The following is a 19,892-nucleotide window of genomic DNA, read 5'->3' as shown; positions in this document are numbered from 1 at the left end:
ATTCTTGTTAAAGATGAACATTTGTAACAGTCCAGCCTCTGATTTTTTTTCTTTCTTTTTTTTTTGGTAGCAATTTCAACCTCACTTGTTTGTCATTGGGCCATTGTTTTCTTCTACCTTTATTTCCCATGAGATCTATTTATAAAAGCTTGCCATATTTTCCATCACTTCTTGGACTAATATATACTCTTTCTCCTTTTCGTTGCTCTTTTGTTGGCAGAAGTAAAGGCTGACAAAACAATGAGAATAATACTGTATGTCAAGGAATATGTGGCACACTTTTTCCTTTAGTGTAACAATAAGTACTGCTTTTGTCTGAATGCTTTTGCAAAAGTTGTTGCATACGTAGAATAAATTTGAGATTTCCATGTATTTTTTACTTCACTGATCATTCTTGGGACTTTTTTTTATTTCATTTCTACATATGTAGCCAATGCTGTCCTGGAAGACAGAGGTCCTATGGCAGGGAGGCTATGTCATTTACCACAGATAAAGGATTTGGGGATTCAACATTGCCCAGCCTGTGGAGGAAGCAGGTAAACTAAGGATCCCACTTTCTGAGCAAATATTCTAACCATTAAACTAAGCACTAGACAGTAAGCTGCTTGTAGAAAAGATTAATTCTGGTGTTTCCATGACTGCATCAGATTTTTACACAAAGATGACCTCATAGGCAAGGCACATGCTATAAAATTTTGTCCCTCCCTAGGGAGGAATCATGTGTACACCTTGGTCAGTGTCCTTGTTCCAGCGTTGACCAGGGGTTGATGGGCCTCACTTTCTTCTCATCAGGCCTTAGTGCATGATGAAACAATGTTATCTTATCATTGAAATATGTGATTTTAGTATTCATAGTATAAAAATTAAGGGAAACAAAACCAGTAAATAAAAAATGTACCATCATCATTTTCATCTGCAGATACTAAAAAGCCCAAAATAAAAACCCCAAAAATCTTACCAGGTTTAAAATTAATGTGTATTTAATCTCACACTTGTGCAACAGAGCTACATTGTTTAGGTATATAAATATTCAGCTGTGAAATTTTGGACATATTGTGCATTTGTGTGCACTTGTACACATCTTCACTTTTTTTACATTTGTATACAGCACCACTCTGAAAATGAGCAACTACATGATCATTTTCCCATTAATTTCAACAGGATCAATTTAAAGCGCCTAAGGAAGATTCATATCTAAATTACTCAGAGAAGCTTCGCTTATTTGTTATTCCAAGATAACAAAAATGAAATTGAGTTCAGCATGTGAACAGAGGTCCAGGATCCTCTTCACTTCTTTGGTGACTATCAGGAAAGGGGAAGCTGCAAAAGAAAAGTCAGTGACTGTTATTAGTCAACACTGATTGACAGGGACCTGCTGACCGAACTAGATGAAGTGGTCACTAAAAAAATCTTTGTATTTCTGCAATAGGAAATAGTTTAATGGTCTGGAAAGATTATAAAAAATATGAAGAAAAAAGATTTGGTATTTCACTAGAGCAAGGTCATTATCAGTAAAGTAGCTCAGGTAAAAATAGTTGTTAAAAAGGCAGTTATCATGGCGAAGAGTGGAGGGAAGCACTACTACCAAGAAATCACAGAAAGATGTGGAATAGCACTTGCACAGATGATGAAAGGCAACAATCAGAACTAAGGAAAAAGCAAAGAAATAGCTACTCTGTAGAGCCAAATGAGACATGGGTACATTATCATAACATCAAATAGGAGAATGACAGCTGGCAAAAATCCTTGAGATATGTCCCCAAAGTGAACAGACTTCTGAAAACTACCTGATGGGACAGAAAAGGAAACATTTACTTCTGAATAATCTTCCATTTTGAGTTCAACCACTGAGGACTGTAATTTATTCTGTGCTTGAAACAGGAAGGCTTATTTTGACAGCATGTATAAATGATAGCGTTGCCAATGTACTAATAATCCACAGCTTTTTGTGGAGTCCCAGAGGATAAAGTTTTGAGAGAAGCTAGTAGCTTGGAGGGGAAGTATCTTCCAATAAAGCTTCATCATTTCCAAAAGACACCTGCTCTTCTTCATATTGAGTAGAAGTACACTGCAGAGCAGAGAGGCAAATCTGCTTTTTTTTCTCTATAACCATTCATAAAACTAGTGAAAGATAATTGGAAGAAAGGCGAAGGAGCTCCTCTATTGGACTATGAAGCTGAGGGAAAGCCTGCAAGGTCATCTTACCAAACATCAGAAGTTTGGAGCTTATAGCAAACCATAAGATTCCTATGTTGCAATTCAGCAGCCTTTTCCAGTCCCAATACACACAAAAGTTTTTGGATTGAATAAGTTCCTGTTTATAGCATGAGTAGTCGATGTAAAATATCAAATAAATATCAGAAAAAAACATATTTGTATGTAGCATGTCAGGATATTTACAATAAATTCCTTGAGGTCTTTTGCCCTGTGTGATTCCCTTTTTGTTAAGGGTTGAATTCTGAGGTACTTTCTAATGAAAGACAAATGCCATGTACATGACACATAGAAGAAGGTAATAGCAAAAGATGTCACTCAGACTCAATGGTAGAGGAGAAAATCTTTTAGCATCATTGCCTGATGTTATATTGGAATTCCTGACACCCACAGGCAAATAAGTTGTACCAAAACTGAAAGACAATTTAATTGAAGTGTGGATCATCTCTTTAAAGTTTTACAAATGCTAACTTGCCTGTATCCAGCAGCTAGTTTCCAATTATTCACAACCTCATTACTGTCTAACAGTCTTCCCTAGACGTGTAGACACTTTTCAGTGATAACTGGTTATACACAACAGATTTTTGAGGCCATATGTTTTGGCTTATCAACATGTCAAATGTCTAGGCCTGCCTTCTTTTTGGTCAAGAAAATTAACCAGTTTTCCTCTGCGATATCCTAGTCAAGTAAAGATACTATGTTTAAACTAAAAAGCAAGCAATGGGAGGTGAAAGGAACTACTTTTAATTTAAAAATTCTTTTTCTATGGCATTGTTGATAATGCATTTACTTTAGTACATTTCAGTTGCCCTAGCCTAAGGTTTTTATGTTCCTAATCTCTGTGCAAATGTGCTTATGCATAAGCCCTGAAGGAAAGTACAATGCTACACGAAGCCCAAACAGGCCCCCTGCATCAAAGGTAAATTACAGTTACGATGATGTCCAGCATTTTGATATGTCAAATATCAACATTACTTTTAAAGAGCCATGCTTTACAGTTGTACATAAATTAGTGAGCATCAATTTAAATTGATACATTATGGTTAGGCTTGGATTCTTTTCACTTAACTGTAGTTGTATGAAAACTGGTCGCGTAGTCTGGGTTAGCTGCTCTGTATAAAGCAGCTGTGTACAGGCATCTTCAGCAGGGAGCTTATTCTACCTTTCTCTGACATGTCTTCTGGCAGAATTAATTCTCTCTCTCACCATTGATATTTGGGAGGCCTGAGGAAATAAGTGTAGGTTAGATACCTAATTTTTAGGAAAATAAAATTACATCAGTTGAATCTGGGCTTTAGATTCTAACTAAGCTTCAGATTGTATGTTGGACAGGGTATAGACATGTGTGGAATGGTATGTAATATGCAAACCCATTCAATCCGGTGTGTTCACGTAGTCAAAAACATAGTAGTCAAAAACAGCTGGTTTTTAGTAGTGCAGGGACTTAAATATGTCTTTACGTGTTAGAACACTGTTGTGACTCCTGTGGCTTAAATTTCTTCTCATTTGACCTTTACAAGTATCTTTGACATTTTCATACCAGTGTCAGTAAATACACTTTGACTGCTGGAAAGAATAAAAGTGTTTAAAATCCCAATGTATCTGCATTTTCAGAAATAAGTGAACACCTTATTGAGATAACAACTTAGAAACAAAAATAATTGTAAGTATTTTAAGCAATTTTTCTCCAAAATGTTTTAAATGTACTAAAGTCCGATTTTGCTGAATACCTGTTTCCCATAGTTCATTATGGTCTTTCAGGAATTTACATTTCTTTGGCTGAAAATGCTCTTCCTGTTTCAGAGTTTTGCAGACCCTATTTTGAGGGGGTTTATTGTGGTGTTTTTCGTTGTGTGGTTTTTTTTTTTTTTTTAAATATCTCTTTTGAACAGATGCATGTGATGCTGAGAAAAAAATGAAAACAAAACTTTAATCTTCATAATTTTTAATTGTATACTTCTGTAAGTATATGACTTGGTAACTTCTAGATGATGTCCCACTTTTTATTAAGGACAGAAATCTTAAGGTATTTCAGTATTTAAGAGGGGAAAAAACTAAAATATTTTTCAACACACAGACAACATGGATTTTATTTAATTTTGTTTACTTCAATTATTTCCCAGTGAGCATGATATTAACCACTTCGTTTAAAGGCTATGAAATGTCCCAGATGGCTTTTTGTTGTTGGGAATGAGGGGGGAGAAATCGGCCGTATTCAGCAGATCAAACAGTTTTACTGTCTTGTCAGTACCAATAGCAGTAAAGATCAATGGATGATGTGAGCCACTGAATCAAAAGACCAAGGACTACATGAGGTGTAAAAAAGACTGTGAGCTCAGGTAAACTGTTTTAGAAGGAAGCAGTATGCAATGAATTCCAAAAAAATACACAACTGTTTCATATCTGTGACTCCCTATAACCAGCTCGTAGGTGTTTATGTAACCACTCTGAATTGCCTTGACCACTGTGATGCCAAAACAGCACAGAGTAACTGCTCAGAGACAAATTTTGTCTTTAAGCAGCAAAGGTATTTATTTCATGCAATGCTGGGGAGCTAGCCGGTTTGCACCAGACAAACCAGCTCCAAAGTTTTCAGTGAAAATTCAGGTAATTTATACAGTTTTTGTGAGAGGTTACAACATCTTTACATACATATTCATTTGATTTGGACACCTAATCGTTCTATTCATAATAAGTGGGATCTAGGTGGAGTAAACCTTAACTTTCTTTCCTCAACGATTTCCTGACTCATGGTCTCCTTATCTCCTTCAGGTGCCCAACTTATCTTTGCTATTTATTCAGAGTACATTAACGTTGTCAGTGGTACATTCCTTTAATATCGCCAGTGGAACCTTTTCTTAATCAAACTACTTTTCTTATTATTCAGAGTACATTCCTTTAACATCATGAGTGGAACCTTTTCTAATTATTCAGAGTACATTTCTTTCTCAACACAAACAAAGCATCACCCAGACCATTGTACCAAACTCATCCTGACTAATCTTTTTAAGACCTTGCTCTGTTTCAACTGACAGTCTGAAAAGATATTATTTCTAGTTTGAAATGTCAGTTAGAAGTAAATACATATACACACATATATATGGGTGTATTTTCTTTCAGCTACTGCATAGCATGAGTAGTATGCAACAGCAGTTAGTACAACCAGACTGCTGATCCTACATCTGTCATAGCACTTACAAATATGGAAGTCGAACTGGTTATGACTGCATCCATCTTGGGCACATTTTTTCAAAACTGTATGCTTCCCATAAAACTCTAGAACCTACTTTTGTACGTGCTGTGTTGCATACCAATTAACTATAGGCATCTATTGGAGCAACACAAGCCTACAGATAAATTGAGGGGAAGATGTAGCTCTTCAGAGTGCCTTCCAGCCCTGCTCCCTGCAGTGAAATCTGACATATCACAGAATCTTAGACTTACATAATGATCGAGATTGGAAAGCTCCTCTGTAGGTCATCTAGTACAAATCAATGCTCAGAGCAGGGACAATTATAGCTGGCTTCCCAGGACAACATCCAGTCAGGCTTTTAATATCTCCAAGGACAGAAACTCCACAGACTCCTTGGGCAACCTGTTCCAGCTCAAACATCAGTTTGTGGCCATTACCTGTTGTCCTGATTCACTGTGTAGCACCAGGGAGACTATGTATCTGTCTTCTTTACTCCTTCTCATCAGGTTTTTATACACATATATAAGAACCCTTTGAGCCTTCTTTCCTCCAGGCTAAATATTCCCAGCTCTCTCAACATCACTTTGCATGAGAGATGCTCCAGTTCCTTCATCTTTGTGGCCCTTAGCTGGACTCCAGTAAGGCCGTATCTCTCTTTTAGTGCAGAACTCAGAAATGGTCCTGTCACTCCAAGAAGTTTTCAGTAGTGCTAAATAGAGATGAAGGATTACCTTCATCAATCTGCTGGTGATGCTTTTGCTCAGGCAGTCCAGTACTGGAACATTTCCGAATTGACACTGGGGTTTTGCAGTCAACATGTCATCAAAGCATGCCCATCTAGTGATGCCAGGGAACAGGAAGTGTTCCACAGTTCCTCAACTGAGACACACAGGGCCTCATCCTCCAAATGTCTCACTGTTATCTAAGGAAAGAATGTCTGTCCTAAACTTCTGCTAATCAAATTGCAGCTAAACAATGCCTAAAACAGACTCTGTTGATAGTTCTCTGACATCTCATGATAGAAAAATTAAAATCACGTGACATTTTTCTAAGAAATTAATTTCTATTATTATTTTTGAATTAATGATGCTCATTCTGCTTTTTGTAATAAAACTGTATCCAGTGTATTCCTTTCAATACTTTTGTATAATTTAGAAACACATTTTGAAGCAATTAAGTGTGAATATTTGTGAATCTGAATGAAACCTGCATAGTTTCAGATTCTCAGTTGAATATGCATGGCAATGTTTAGGATTAAAAAAAAACAAACAACCAAAAAACCAAGAAGTTAGTACAGTTAGACCTGAAAAATCTGGCTGCTTTGTAAAGCACAGTTTGTAATTTAGGGTCAATTTACATAATGACTTTTAGTGATTGTAAAAGTCTGTGTCAGTAAGAACAACCATCACCACAGCAGATGTTTGTCTCAACATTACTATGGCAGGAAACTCACACCATCACCACAGCAAACGTTTATCTCAACATTGTTAAGGCAGGAAACCCACTGACTGACACCATGGAGCAATGGGGGAAGCTAATCATGAGAAACTTAACCAAACCCCTGTGCATATGTCCAGACCTGGGGGCTGGGGGATAGAGGGGCCTGGAGAACTCTGGGGACCCCCTGATGGTATTGGGCACATACACCACAGCCAGGTGGAAGGTGTGGTTAAGCAGAACATCTTGTGACAACCCTATAAAAGAATGAAATCAACCAACGTTGGATGGAACGTTCCCCCACTGGACTTAGAAACTAATTGGACTGTTGGGATGCCGCAATGCTGGGGTGGTAGTTATTGCTGTGAACTCTTCCATTCTTTCCTTCTTTCTTTCCTTCCTTTCTGTCTTTATTGCTTGCTCTCTCTTTTGCATTTGCCAACCTGTTGTCAGGCAAATACAGTTCCTTGGCTCTTGACTCCATTTTGAGTCTTAATTCTGCTCCTGAGAATAAAAGCAGAAGCTTGCTCCAGTCCTGAACTGGCATGAGACAGTGATGAGAGAGAATTTGCTTAAAATATTTAGAGCACATCAAAATGATGTTACTTGGATTGGGTTTACTTTGTTTTGTACAGAAATGTACACTCGGGCAGGGCTTAAAGGCTGTGTTTATATGAGCTAGACCTCACACCTAAAGGTATTAAGTTACAAAGCATTTAAGTCCCAGGGTTTGGACTCCTTGTATTTCACAGTTACGAGCTTGAATACTGTGCATGAGTCAGAATGATGAGATTTAAAGGTAGCGTTCACCCACCTGTAACCACAAGTTCAAATTGTACTCCTGCAGCACAAAGAAAGTAAGACCTAACTGCCTCTGAAGTTGACATATTGACAGACAGAGCAGCAAAAAGTTTGATATTTCCATTAGGTCTTAAATTACACATTCAGTAATGAAAGCAATGTGTCAGCACTTTCAAATGTTCACAAAGATATGCACCGTTACTGTTTTCCCTAACACAATTGCTTCAAAAGCTTTTTAAATCTTACACACACCCCCTTGCAATAATACAAGACTCTTGCCTTCAAAACAATTTAAGCAATGTTATCTGATAAACAACCCCAAAATAAGTCTAAGCAAGCCTTTTTGAGAATAAGACAGTGAAGTTTTCTGTTGCAGGTGGCAACAGCATTCCTATATTTTGGGGGGATTAAAATTGTTTTTTACCAATGGTGAAATCATACATACAGCTACCCCACGTTTCTGAGATAATTATGCACAAAGTAACCAATGTTGTTGTTTTACACAAATTTCTGTCCCTTGTTATACCACAGCTAGAATGAGTTATGCTTCCTAACATTAGGCTAGAATAAGTTTTCCATATCAACTCTCTATGATGAAATGAAAAGAAACAAAAATAAACCTTTAATAAAAACTTATGCTTCTATAACCACATGGCATGAAAGAATCATGGAAATGACTGTAAAATACGAAAATTAAAATTCCTCACTATGTGTCAAAAATCTTATTCTAAATTCCGTGGGAAACTAAAGACAAGGGGGAAAAATCACCATATGTTCATAAGTTCATGAATCCTTGAATTTAAATAAGGAGAGTTTATAAATATCCCATATGAAAACTTTCATTGAAAGATAACTTGACATTTGCCTAAGTATCAGCTGTGTATAAAATAAAGCAAAAAGTTTGATAGGAAACTATTACAGACACTGGACAGCAACATCATTTCAACTAAAGGTCCAGTTCTGTAAAAAGAAAGTATAGTGCAAATAACTGGTCCCATTTAAAAATCTGAGGTTTGGTTCTTTTTTGCCCTCTGCTTTAGAAAAGCGTATGTTTTCCACAAAACAGGTGCAAATATTTGATTGAGGATGCTGTGCTTTTTATATGTGCTGTAGACAAGTACAATGGATTTGAGCTGTTGATTGAGTGATATGGCCTGCTAATGCCACCTGAAATCTGCAAAGGTGCATTTCCACGCTAGTATATTTTGAGAAAATGTATGGGATGCAATAATTCTATTACTTTGTCTACATAATAATTTGTAAGAATTACATTAAAATACAGGTAGGGCCTTGCCATTGTCTCTAGAAGAAAGTGTTTACCACATATAAAAAAATAAATTATAGTCTCTTGGTCTCAGTAGGCCAAATCTCAAACCCAGAGTACAGTTTGATTGTGAGGACATAAAAATGAGGTGGGACTAAGACTTGTAGGAAAACATCACTAGTTAAGTTAAAATTTGTGCTGGATGAGTTCTGTGTGAATCTAGTTTTATCTCTGCTGACAGCAAGTAGTTTCTACCTCAAAATAACACTTGAAAATGTAAATTTTTTCCAGTTCCAAAATATTACTTTCATAGACAGAACAGTAAGTTTTTTGAAGATGAAAAACAGCTTCTGGGTCATTCTCATGACACTGTGTCCTGGTTTCAGCTGGGAGGTAAGTTTCTTCCTAGTAGCTGGCACAGTGCTATGTTTTAGATTTAGGATGAGAATAATGCTGATAACACACTGTTGGTTTTAGTTGTTGTTAAGTAGTCAAAGAGAAGAAACTGGGAGGGGACACATCTACAACAGCTGGCCCAAACTGGCCAAAGGAATATTCCATACCATAGAACATCTTGCTCAGCATACAAACTGGGATGAGTTGGCCAGGGCCTGCAGATCACTGCTCGGGGACTGGCTGGGCATCAGTCAGGAGGTGGTGAGCAACCCTCACTGATTTTTTTGGGGGGTTTCCCCCTAAGTTTTATTTCTCTTTCTCTTTTTGTTCTTTTTCTTTCCATTGCATTGGTAGCATTAGTATTTGTCCTGGTTTCAGCTGGGGTAGTTAGTATAGTACTGTGTTTTGGCTCTGATGTGAGAACAATGTTGATAGCACACTGATGTTTTTAGTTGTTGCTGGGTGATGTTTATACTAAATCAAGGACTTTTTGGTTTCTTGGGCCCTGCCAGTGAGAGGGCTGGAGAGGCATGGGAAATTGGGAGGGGACACAGCCAGGACAGGTGGCCCAAGCTGGCCAAAGAGGCATTCCAAACCTTATGATGTCATGCTGAGTATATAAACTGGGGGAAGAAGGGAAGGCAGGGACATTTGGAGTTAGGGCTTGTCTTCCCGAGTAACCGTTATGTGTGATGGAGCCCTGCTTTCCTGGGGATGGCCGAACACCTGCCTGCCCATGGGAAGTAGTGAATTAATTCCTTGCTTTGCTTTACTTGTGTGCGCGGCTTTTGCTTTACCTATTTAAATTGTTCTTATCTCAACCCTTGAGTTTTACATTCCTTGCTGATCCTCCTTCCCATCCCTCTGGATGGGGCAGGGGAGTGAGCAAGCGGCTGCGTGGTGCTTGGTTGCTGGCGGGGGTTAAACCACGACAGTATTATATTGTACTTTATTTCAATTACCTTTTTTCCGATTCTCTTCCTCATCCCTCTGTGGGGGCAGGAGGTGTGAAAGAGCAGCTGCTTAGTGGTACTTAGCTGCCAGCTGGGGTTAAACCATAACACATTAGCATATAAACCTTATGATTAGGGTAGGGGAAAAAATATAAATCTTGCTTTAGTAATAAACTGCAGAGAAGACCTTTCGGCAGTAAATCAAGTTGCCTGATATTTCTATATTGCAAGGCATGTTTCAAAATGTGACATAAAACTAAAGGAATGTGTATTACAGAAAAAAATAGGAAGAATTGACTTTAGATAAATACAGTCAAAAAGTCCTCAAAAGGAATTGCTTAAAGTGTCTGGGAAGCTGACAATATAATAGTCATGGAGGCTTTTTTGTGTCTTGTCAGAGATGCCTGGCTTGGCTTAAGATGTCAGCTAGCTGCACAGCCATTGCTAGTAACAGAAAATAATCTGTTGGAAAAGCGTAACACAAAGTGAATTGTCTTGTGAGAGCAAAAACTTAGTATTCTTAACAGTAAGTGTAAGAGCTCTACATACATAGCATAGCTACATCAACTTAATTAAAAACCAGAAGGGTGTAAGTATATATGAAATATTTTACAGTAACCTCTTTCTTTTAAAACTTTCCCAAAATGCAGTGAAGACATGTAGTCTTTATTACTAAAAAAAGATAGAATAAAACTGAGAGTGAAATATTTCTGCTACCAAATTTAGTAACTTTATGTAGAGTTTATATAACAAAGCAGAGAGCACGTGAAAACTGAAAGAACCTAAAATGGAAACTTATGGAATGTGACTAAAAATAATTAAAAGTAAAGAAAGCAGAGAGCTGTGCTTTAAAGATTTCTAGAATTGAAAGGTTTTTTTTATATAGTCTGTGGTGATTAGTATATGTTGCGAAAACAGTACATACAGTGTCTTCATCAGCTGCAGTATTTCATGAAAATGTTGTTCTGTACAATACCATTTTGTTAGTGTAAATAGTTATGGAAAAGCTGAAAGGAAACACAGCAGCTGAGCTAAACATTAGACATTTCTGGGTTTGTGTTGCTTAATGGTTCAGTTTAATGTGACCTTTAAAATCATCTTTTCTTCTGATTATAAAAATAGTACTTGCAAGACATCTGTGAGAAATGAAGCAATAGATTCAACAGACTACCATTAAATGCACATGGAAAGGAAAAAACAGGTACTATAGCTAAAGACCTGAAATGTTTTTGAACAAGGAACAGTATTTTCAATTCTTATTACTTCTGAATGACCCTTATTTTACAAGTGGGTTTGTGTTAACACTAAATTAGTGTAATATTGTTGAAAGGAATTCTTAAGAACCTTGCTATATATCTGTCTTTTCCCCTCTTAGACTCAGAATTGAATTTTCTTACCTGATTTCCAGCTATACAGCTACAATTTCTGCTATAACTTGTCCTCAGTGCTCTTTGGTACTGTTTTATATATTAGCATAGGGTGAAGCCTTTTGGTTTTACTTTCAGTAACTATTTGGAGCATCTCACACATGAGGAGAGGCTAGGAAAACTTGAAAGCCTTAAGAGAAGTCTAAAGACCCATCTGCTATCTACAATCAACTAATGGAAGGGTGTACAGAAGACAGAACCAGACTCTCCTTTACAATGGCAGGACAAGAGACAACAGACATAAGTTGGAATACGTGAAATTCTGACCCAGTGTGGTGACCAGCATAACACTGGAACCAGTTTCCCAGAGAGGCTGTGAAATCTCCATTCTTGCAGATATTCAAAACCTGACTGGACATGGCCCTGAGCATGCTCTAACTGGCCTTGCTTTAAGCTGAAGTTTGGATTGGATGGCCTCTGGGATCTCCTCCAACCAGTAAGTCTAGCATTCTGTGGATTTAACTACATACATCCTGTATGGATATGGAAATATTTTCACTGGCTTTACATGAAAGTAGAACTTAATTACTTTTAAAAGAAATTAAGTAAGTAAAACCACAGTGATAACCTGCTCATGAAAGGTTTGACTCTTTCCCAAATTATGCTTGTTTCTGAAGTCTTGCATAAGCCTTTTGCCAATAGTTGGAGTATGAGGAACAGCAGTAGTACATAAATTTATTGAAAAGAAATTATTCATAAAAAAAAAAAAAGCAAGCATGACTTGAAGAAATGTAAGAGAGACTATGAGGAAGCAGGTTTTTCTTTGCATAAAATTTCTCATCCCATTCCTGGCATTAGGCATAAACTTTGAAAAAAATTATAATTAAGATAGAAAAGGAATTCCAGAAGGAGCAAAAGGGACAATACACTTTCCTATAGATTACTTGATGGACCTCCTCCAAGGATAACTTAAGCTTAATAATTTTTTTAAGGCAAATAGAAGAAGTTATCTTTAAATGCAATTTCTTAAAACTAAAAAAATATTGCTAAGAGTTGCAAAACTATATTTCCTTTGTAATGGGTAGTTTTTAGAGCTGTAAAAAATTTGTTTTAATTCCTTACTGCTGGTGTATATGTTTTGCAGCTATTACGTGGGGTCACAAGAAGGAGGAACAATATTTGGATTTTTTCTCTAAAGAAAACGCAAAGTAAACACACACACGTGTGTCTGAGGGAGACAAAACAAGAGATAATGAGTGCACACACATAAATGCTTTCTTTGAATGAAACTTAGTAAGTGAATGTCACTTAAATTGATCAGGTTATTGATATGGAAAAATACAGTAGAGATGGTGAACCTTAAGCATATCTGACTGAGAAGACACAGTACTGAACTACATGGGAAATGAAGGGCTGTCATTCTCTCGCTGTTTTCTAAACTTCAAAGAAAGTAGAAATAAAGACAAAGCTTAAGGCCTTGAGAGGCCAAAGGAAAGGTTACTAATACATTTTTTCTAAGACCGCGTAAAAACAGAATGGTGGAACAGCTAGAGAGATGGAACAATTAATAGATGGCATAACTAATCCCAGAAAAAATTCTCAGGCACATGAAGGACGGGAAAGTGATCAGGAGTAGTCAATATGGAGTCACAATGAAGAAGTCATGCTTGGCCAACCTGATAAGCTTCTATGATTAAATTACTGGCTTGGCAGATGAGGGGAGAGCAGTGGACACTGTCTACCTTGAATTCAGTAAGGCTTTTGAGACTGTCTCCCATAAGATCCCCTAGAGAAGCTACAGACAGGGCAAGATGCAATAAACTGAAACAGAGGAGGCACTGTCTGAACATCAGGAAAGGCTTGTTTACTTTGAAGGTGACTGAGCACTGGAAAAGGTAGCCCAGAGAGGTTGTGGGCTCTCCACAGGGGGCATGTTGCCAGCAGGTTGAGGGAGGTGATCCTTCCTCTTTATTCAGCACTGGTGAGGCTACATCTGAAGCACTGTGTCCAGTTATGGGTTCCTCAGTACAAGAGAGACATGGATGTACTGGAGAGAATCTAGCAAAGGGCCACAAAGATGTTGAAGGGACTGGAGCACCTGTCCTATGAGGAAATGCTGAGAGAGCTGGGACCATTTAGTCTAGGAAAGAGAAAGCTCAGAGGGAGCCTCATCAGTGTATGAGAGGGTGCAAATGAAACCAGGCTCTTCTCAGTGGTGCTCAGTGACAGCACCAGGCACAAACTAAAACACAGGAGGGTGCTGTCTGAACATCAAGAAACACTTCTTCACTGTAAGGTTGACTGAGCACTGGAACAGATTTCCCAGAGTGGTTGTGGATTCTTTATCCTTGGAGATATTAAAAAGCCATCTGGACATGGTCCTGGGTAATTGGCTTTAGGTGACCCTGCTTGAGCAGGGCGTTGGACCTGATGACCTTCAGCGGTCCCTTCCAACCTCAGCCATTCTGAGATTCTGTGATATGCCATGCACTCATCTTTAATATACATCACACTGCTTATCACTATATGAAAGAAGTTCTGTGCTCCATATTCTTCAGATGGCAGTCTCTGTTGCATTGTTATGCTATCAATGGTACAACTCATGCAAATGAAGCCTATTTTTTCCATTTGTGTGTATGTCAGACAGCCTTTGATGCTTTCTTTGTGATACCTTCTTGTGACTACTATGAACTGTTCTTGTCCTTAAAGATGGGCAGATAGCAGAGATACCACTCACTACCACACTGTACTGGACAGATTCTGGAAATCAGACAGAAAGTACAGGAAAAGAAAATTACCTCTGTCAGGGACCAAACCCTGAGTCAACATCAGCAGGTGCTGCAAACCTTGGGCTATAGCCCAAAGTAATTGGTTAGTACTGACAGTAACAAGTCACTGTGAGACTTCTGTATTTAAAGACACACTGCACTGCTCTCCTAAGGGAGATTGTGCAGGTCATCCACTTTACCACAGGCAAGCAACCAGATGAAGAGGCTTGCCCTCACGAGCTGTATCCATGCTACCTCTGACAGTGACTACTCGCTGTGCAAGCACATAGAAATAGCAATCAGAATAGCAGTGACTGTGCAGAAATCATCAATCACTTTGTCAATCTGTATCGTATGAAAGGCTGTGGGTGCTGTGCAACTACTCACACTGTGCAGGACCTGGGGTGAAGGAGGTAAGGAAGTGGGAAAATTCAGGGCATTCACTGTCATAGACTGGAATTCCCTTCGTTCATTCTCAACGCCCCCCCCGCCCCCCCGCCCCGGGCAGGACTCCAGGCAGTATTTCCACTGTAAGGACTAGATTTCCTTCAATTCACAGGCCTTTCTGTAGAACTGGGGAAGATTTATGGACAAGATATCCTGCTATATTGACCACAGATGTTGTGTAAAAGTCTTTGAGTGGTTCATTCCTCACAAAACAAACAAACAAACAAATAAACAAACAAACAAGGGGAGCATCCTTTTCCCTCCCAGAGGGACCACTCTAGGAGCTTCCTACACCAAGGACAGTCTCCAGCATGATAGATGCTGCTTATCTTCTCCACTCTCAGATTACATAGCTAGTTCAGTCACAACTCTCACAAACATGATAGCTACAGTTCACCAAGCCTGTTAAATTACAGCAGTAGTTAAAAACAACAAATCAACACCCCAAATAGATAAAACTATTCATCTTCCCTTTACTTTCCTCATGCAAGCAGAATTTGCAGACTCAACTGACCCCATCTTCTTGCTTATTCTTCACCCTTGCTTAAACCAAATCAGGGTCTGAAACCCACCTCCCAACCAGTCAGGTGCATTTCCCACCTTCACCAGACTTTGTTATTCCCTGAAATGAAAAGTCACAAGAAAAATCCTTAGGAATTACATATTTTATTTATAAAGTCATAGCAAACTGAAGGGTCAGTTACAGGGAAAGGGAGGGTAAAAAAAGAAAGAAAAGAAGGGGATTGAGAGGGTGTGTATGGATAACAAGAAGGTTTAATACTCAGAAAGCAAACAGAAACCAAATATCATGCACCAGAAGAGGATAGCTGTGATGGGGATAAAGGGAAGCGAACTCCTATTTATCCATTACATTTTCTCACCAATGTCAAGATGAGCAGCGTAAACGTGGCAGTCTTGAGAGTTCCCAAGGTATACCTCTGCAGGATTCAGGAGCTCCTGGAGTTTCTTCATCTAGCCCTTCCAAACCAAAGGATTCCTGAAGAACCTTGTTCTCATGCTTCTTGGTTCACTCCTTCACCTTGGCTTCCATACGACTCTTATCAACACAGACCATCAGGACTGACAGTTGACCCCTTGCCACCTCTCTTGAGTATCATTCCAATTCCAGATGACTCTAAACAGGGCCTTATCCTTCTGTCCCTTCATAAGCCTTTTTAGTTATGTGGCCAATGGCTGACCATCCAACCTGTCTCTGAATAACTCCTCAGGTCAATCCCGTCTTGTGACCAAGACCACCTCTTCATATATCTCTGTGAAAGAAACATACAGACAGAACACATGAATGTATTTTCTTTGATATTGCTAGCCCTTTTGTATGAGCAGGGCTCCAGCTTCTGTGTTACCTCAAGTGCACCTGGAAAAAGGTGAATGCTCTTCAGGTAAGTGGAGGTTGCCCTGTATCACATTGCCATACTACTGCCATGGTGTTGCCTATGAAATATTCAGCCAGGTCTGCTGTCTGTGCATTGGTGCGCTCACATATGGATTACTGCTGTAGAAGTGTATCTACATGGGGTAAACCCTGAAGTCCATAGCCACACCGCCTCAGTGAAATTGCTGTGTCCTGTGGAAACCCTGATACAAATAATAGAAGACTCATCCTCTATGCACAACTCTTCTGATTCACATTTCCTTTGTCTTTCCCTGAACTTATTTTCCGTAACTAATGACCTAGATTAATACTCAGCTTCCTCCAGAATGCCAGACGGAGCATGCATTCTTCTTCACCAGCCTTCTAAACTGTGTCTAGATTGAGCCTAGGGAACAATGACAGGGACCCTTCCCAATGTCTAGTTTTCTTCATAGGGTGGGAAATTTAAGTGTATGGATACAAGATGCAAGTTATATTGTATTGCTTTTCTTTCAGGCTAGATTCCTAAACTGTTTTAATTTAGGTATGTGGCTATTATAGGGATCGTCAAGATGTATAGAGGGAAAGCGCTACTAAAGGAGTTCAGTAGAAATGTGCTAAGTGTAAGATTGTCTCTTCATTGCCCCAACAGCCTCTACTCAGATGCCACAAATATGGAGACACAGACTTACTATATCTCCCCTCAACCCTCCCTTGGAGTGCTTCAGCTGGCCATGTTTGGGTTTTGGGCTTATTTAAAGCTTCATTAGAATGAACAGTTTCTCACCTAGCTTATGCCTGAGCTTGGTTATCTTTCTAAATTGAGTACATGATGTTTTGTGAAATATTTCAAAAACTTCAGTCTGTTGGACACATTCTGCTCATGATTATTACACACTGAAAGGAAGGAGTTCATCAAACGTGCAGCATCTCTTCTGTTGTAATCACAGGTGCCAAATAAAATGGTGATTAGCTTTTATAACAGGATAATACTAGAGCTCCTTCTGATGAGCATTCTTGAACAACTCAGCATTTAGAGCCTCTCAAGTTTGTATGACAGTAGTTATACTAGAAGTATAGCAGTAACAGAAAGTATTCCTGAGCATGCAAATTTGTTTGTTTTTGCTGTAGAACATAAGAATGGTCGCCAGTATACTTTGGCCTAGGTCAGCTAGTAATGTCCCAAACACTTCACTGGTATAAGCCAGTAATCCTTTCCAGCTGTTAGTGTTAATATGGTCATGTTGTTTTGGAAAATAAAAGGGATTTGTAGTGTAGATGTGGGCTGATCTGTGGTAACCTCCCTCAGTGCCAGGGTGATAAATTTAGTGGTATTGACGCAACTCAATAGAGTGAGGTGGCAGATGCATTATTTAGATTCTTGGAAATGAGGCTTCTAAAAGCCAGATTAAGTACCGTATGTTTTATAGATCCCAGGCTAAGTTAATTTTTCTTTTGCTTGTTTATTTATTTGTTATCCTGAGCTGGGATAGAGTTAATTTTCTTCTTTTATACAAGGAGCTGAAATGTGAAACCACTAGTTCTGTAATGTAGAACCAATGCCTACCTTACAGGAAAACGTCCAGGGTTAAGTTGATTGAATGAAGAGATAGCAAACAAATAATCAGTTCTGGTAAATTAATTCACAGGTTTATTTTCTTCACTCATAAATATATGTGCCTAATTTTCCCTTTTAATTTGTCTGGCTACAATTTCAAGTCTGCTAAGGTTTCTGTCATGCCTTTTTTCCTTAAATAAAAGGGCAGTTTAGTAATCCCATGAGTGTAGTGTAGTACACTGTTGATCTTTCTGATTAAACAGTATTAAATTTCTTGCTCAAGGTAGTTCTTCTAGACCTTAAATCACATTTGTATGTTGTTGTACACCCTCTCAAATTTTTTCTAACAACTTGTTTCCAACGTGAACTGCAGAAATATGTGCAGAATGTAATACAGCTTCATACGCAGTAAGACCAAAAAATCACTTCTTATTCCTGTTAATCACAGTTAACATGCTTGTAAATCCTTTTCAGACATACTTCTTTTAGGACCTGATATCCATTTCATAAAGATGGCCTCAATGCCCTTATTTCTTATTTTCTACTATTCTTGAGGTTATGTTAAAAACACTTTATTTAAATAGACAACTTAACAACCAGACCAAATTGTGCCATGACTTTTTTCATTATCATTTATCATCCTGCAATTGCTTGAGTTCTTTACATTTTTTGCAACAAGTGTTATCCTTACTTACATGTCACTGTTGAGCAGCAACAGGCCTAGCAGCAGACCCATGGACTTTTTCCAGCATTGCCTTTTTCACAGATAATTCCCTATTGTCTGCTTGAGAGCTATTTCTTAACCAACTTCTTGTGTAATTACTGATTTTCTCTATTTCTATTTGTTAATTATTGTGTGCTACTAAATCAGTTGTCTCTTTTTAATTTAATACATAAGTAATGTTATCAATCAGGCTTTCAAGTATTAAATGAGATTTGGGTGACAAGAACCATTCTCTCTAAGACCCGTTGAAAAGATTTTTACTCTATCTTGCCTTTTTATTTTCTGTCATAAGGATCTCAACCAGATTTCTGTTTTTAGCCTCAAATTTTAAGACTAGGATAAATGGTCATTTGTTTGGTCCTTTATTATTATTATTATTAATTATTATTATTATTACTGTTATTATTATTAATTTTAGCACAATAATAGCACTTCTCCAAGCTTCTGGCATTTCCTTTATTTTCCAAGACAGATTAAAAATTGTTTCATGGTCAAGGGCTACTCAGATAATTTCTTCAGTACTACCAGGTACAAGCTCTGTGAGTTTCTGATTTTTTTAAAAATATTTATGTCTGTTAGTTATTGCTTAAATCCTTCCTATTTACAAAAAGTCTGGCTAGTACTATATAATCTGTAAGTGAATTAAATGTCTAATATTATCTTTTTCCAATCACAAAATCCAAAGTGAAAAATTCTAATAAGTATCAAATACTTACATTATTCTTGTCTGCTAACTCCATCTCAATTCACTGAACTTAATAAGTATTTCCTTACTTCAATTTCTTTCATTCCTCACATCTTTAAAGAAATCCCATTATCATCCTAAGGATCTTTTTTTTTTTTTTTTTTTCTGATAGCTTTAGTTTCCTTTAACAAATTTCTATCTATAAACTTACTTTCATTGTTACCTATGTCCATCTTTTCAGTTGATACATATTTTCAATCCTGAATTACTTAGAATTTACTTCTAATGTTATTTACAATACAATTTCATTGCTAAGCCAGTCTGGTGTCTGAACTGTTGATTTAAGGGGTCCATAAGGGTTTTTATGCTTGACAAAATATTAAATTATTTTTAAAAATATATGATTCAGACATTTTTTTGTTTGGTTGTTTGCATTTCTGTCTAATCTTTTTCTTTGAGCAAATTTTACTTGTGTTCTTTTGCAGCATAAGTAAACTCAAAGTTTTAGTAAACCAAAATACAAAGAGGTCTTTGGTTTCTATTTGATATTAATTTCCTAGGTTTAAAATTTATATCCTCAAAACCATCTTTCAGCTGTTCTTTGGTCTTTAACCCAATTAAAGTACCAGTGTTTCTTCCTGTCAAGACCACCAGGCACATAAGTTTCTTCTTTGTGGCAAGTTACCTACACCATGGTAAAAAGTATTCTCAAA

Source organism: Falco biarmicus, chromosome 6 (assembly GCF_023638135.1).
Source record: "Falco biarmicus isolate bFalBia1 chromosome 6, bFalBia1.pri, whole genome shotgun sequence".
NCBI lineage: Eukaryota > Metazoa > Chordata > Aves > Falconiformes > Falconidae > Falco > Falco biarmicus.
Note: the sequence above shows the minus strand (reverse complement) of the source record.